Source organism: Mandrillus leucophaeus, unplaced genomic scaffold (genome assembly GCF_000951045.1).
Source record: "Mandrillus leucophaeus isolate KB7577 unplaced genomic scaffold, Mleu.le_1.0 Scaffold737, whole genome shotgun sequence".
Classification (NCBI taxonomy): Eukaryota; Metazoa; Chordata; class Mammalia; order Primates; family Cercopithecidae; genus Mandrillus; species Mandrillus leucophaeus.
The window spans coordinates 382,185-385,303 of NW_012107997.1; the positions used below are offsets into that span (position 1 = coordinate 382,185).

The 3,119-nt window shown below is 54.1% G+C and overlaps 1 protein-coding gene across 3 annotated transcripts in view; it reads right to left on the reverse strand.

Annotated features, from left to right (window-relative positions):
- CAPG (capping protein (actin filament), gelsolin-like) overlaps window positions 1-3,119 on the reverse strand; it is a 33,433-nt gene that overhangs the window by 21,378 nt on the left and 8,936 nt on the right. For 2 of the 3 annotated variants that reach the window (XM_011965788.1, XM_011965790.1), the window contains exon 1: window positions 536-903. The exons of the other annotated variant lie outside the window; for it this stretch is intronic. The gene's annotated coding sequence lies outside the window, so the exon portion shown is untranslated. Of the gene's footprint in view, window positions 1-535; window positions 904-3,119 lie in introns of those variants that run through there. 3 annotated transcript variants of the gene reach the window in all.

A 3,119-nucleotide genomic window follows, 5' to 3' on the forward strand; every position in this document is an offset into this window, starting at 1 on the left:
ACCCTCAGCCAAGGTCTTCCAGAGTTTGCAAAATAATCAAATGTGCCACTTGCATTTGAATTCAAATGACTAGGACTGCCCTGCCCCCTCCCCAAGCCACTCCCAACCAAATAGCCAGTCACACCACAGTCCTGTCTTGGGGACAGGCAGCTTCTAATCTGATTTCACCTCCAGTCTGGCTGAGGGCCTTCAGGAGCAGTGTGGTGGCCTCTTTCAAGAGGTCTGGCACAGCTGGGACAAGCCCTGACCCAAGAGTCCCTCCACGTGCAGCGTGGGCACAGCCCATCCATCCTCCCAGGCAGCTTCGCGGCTGCCATCAGATCAGGTGCCTGGAGCCTGGCATTAGGCTGGCAGGACAGTGGGCTGAGGGAACACCACCCCGGCACAAAGTGATATCCAGAAATGTGGGTCTCTGTTCCCAGACCACCACCGCCGGCCCTCGCCTGCCCACCCAGGAGGGTACCAGCTAGCCTCGCTGGCAGCCACCCTGCCACCTTCACCTTTCAACACTCCTGCCTTCCTTTCTTGCTCCTACTTCTGCTTGGTAGGTTCGTCTTCCTTCCAGCCTGCCCCACCCGGCTTCTCACTTCCCTCTTACTTCTCTGCCTGCCCCACCCACCAGCCCCACCCCTGGGCTCTTTCCCCAGCCGGTGTGGGGGCCATGTCCCCCGACAGGAAGGGGCAGGCAGTGCTGGGAGGCCAGTAGGCCTGAAGCAGAAGAGCAAGCACTGGGGTGGGCAGTGGGTATGCCAGGCCGTCTCCTCAGAGGGGCCCACAGGGAGGCTGGAGGTCCACATAGCCCCATCACAATGGCCTCAGCCCACTGCAGGTCACAGCCAAGGCAGATCAGGGAGGGCATCTCTGAGTCTGAGACCAGCAAGGAAAGCCATGCTCTCCATTCAGGGCCTGGAGCAGGCGCTGCACAGCCCCCACCGCTGCTGGGTTAGTCACATTTCCTGGGCAGGGTCACTGGCCCCACATCCCTTTTTCCTCCTCCCTCAACTTGTCTTTCTCCTTGCCCCGAAAGCAAGTGTTTGATGTTTTTTAAGATCAGCTTTTTGGTTTTTATTTTTATTTTTTCTGAGACAGGGCTCACTCTGTCACACAAGCTGGAGTGCAGTGGCATGATCACAGCTAACTGCAGCCTTGATCTCCTGGGCTCAAGCGATCCTCCTGCCTCAGCCTCCTGAGCAGCTGAGACCACAAGCCTGCACCAACACGCCCGACTAATTTTTTTATTTTTTCTGGAGACAGTCTTGCTACCCAGGCTGGTCTAGAACTCCTGAGCTGAAGCAATCCTCCCACTTCGGCCTCCCAAAGTGCTGAGATTACAGGCACGGGCTACTGCGCCTGGTTAAGCTCAGTTCTCAGGGAGTGGCTGAGGCCATAAAACATTCTTTGCCATCTTCCGCATGCCACGCTGATGCCTCTCGGGTCTCTACCCATTGGTCTGCTTCTCATTCACCAGATGTTTATCATCATGCCTTCTGGGCCTTGGGCCCTCTGAGAGACAGCCCATCCTGAGTTGACCCGGGGCAACTATCCTTCCTACATCACAGTCACCGGACCCGAGACCATACCCTAAAGCACGTCTCCTCCAACTCAGGCTTTCCGGAGGACACTGAGGTCCTGAGAGCCCAAGAGACTGCCCACAAACACACAGGGAGCGGAAGCGCCTGCAAGGGAGGCTCCCATTCCCTTCTGAATCCCTGGAGGAAGGATGAGCGGACTCGGTATGAGGCTCCAGGAGAAAGTGAGCACCCAGTTATGCAGCCACACAAGCGTGGCTCCTCTGCCACGCTTGGAGCCAAGCTGGCCTGTCCTGGAAAGGTATTGGTCAGTAGGCTGGCTTGAGACAAGGCTCCAGGTTCAGGGTCAAGGCCTGGGGCACTGGAGCAACATCTGGAACAAGTCTTCCTAATTAGCAGACCTTCAAACCAAACCTCATTATTTGACTGCATGGGAAAAGTCTGGAGAAAATACAGTACTGGATGGACTGGGCATGGTGGCTCACTCCGGTAATCCCAGCACTTTGGGAGACTGAGGCAGGCTGATTACCTGAGGTCAGGAGTTCAAGACCAGCCTGGCCAACACAGTGAAACCCGGTCTCTACTAAAAATACAAAAATTAGCCAGGCAGGGTCATGAGTGCCTGTAATCCCAGCTACTGCAGATACTGAAGCAAAAGAATCGCTTGAACCCAGGAGGCGGAGGCTGCAGAGAGCGGAGATGGTGACACTGCACTCCAGCCTGGGAGACAAAGCAAGACTCCATCTCAAAAAAGACAAAAACAACAAAAAAAAACAACTGGACGAATGTTTCTTATTGAAATGAAGTTGATAAAATTTCACTAGAGCAAGACAGGAAGTTAAATGTTCTCCCCAAAGAACATGGCCTGTAGCTAGCATCCAAGTGTCTCCATGACCAAACTGCCAGCCTTAAAAATAGGGTAGTGTGGGCCAGGCACGGTGGCTCACACCTGCAATCCCAGTACTTTGGGAGGCCGAGGCAGGTGGGTCACGAGGTCAGGAGTTCGAGACCAGCCTGGCCAGCAAGATGAAACCCCCATCTCCACTAAAGATACAAAAAATTAGCCGGGGGTGGCAGCGCACGCCTGTAATTCCAGCTATTCAGGAGGCCGAGGCAGGAGAATCACTTGAACTCAGGAGGCAGAGGTTGCAGTGAGCTGAGATCGTGCCATTGCACTCCAGCCTGGGTGACTGGGCAAGACTCTGTCTCAAAAAATAATAATAATAACAATAATAATAGGGTAGTTTGGTGGAGGGTGGGAGGAGGGAGAGATTCAGGAAAATAACTAATGGGTACTAGGCTTAATACCGGGGAGACAAAATAATCTGTACAACAAAGCCTCAAGACACGAGTTTACCTACATAACAAACCTGCACATGTACCCCTGAACTTTAAAGTTTAAAAAAGAGAAAAAAGGGTAGTTTGCATTGGAATCCCAGTAGGGCCTAGTTCCCACAAAACCAGAGGCTGGGCGGTTAACCTGGTAGAGTGATAAGAGCTACTCGGGAGGCTGAGGCAGGAGAATGGCGTGAACCCGGGAGGCGGAGCTTGCAGTGAGCTGAGATCCGGCCACTGCACTCCAGCCTGGGC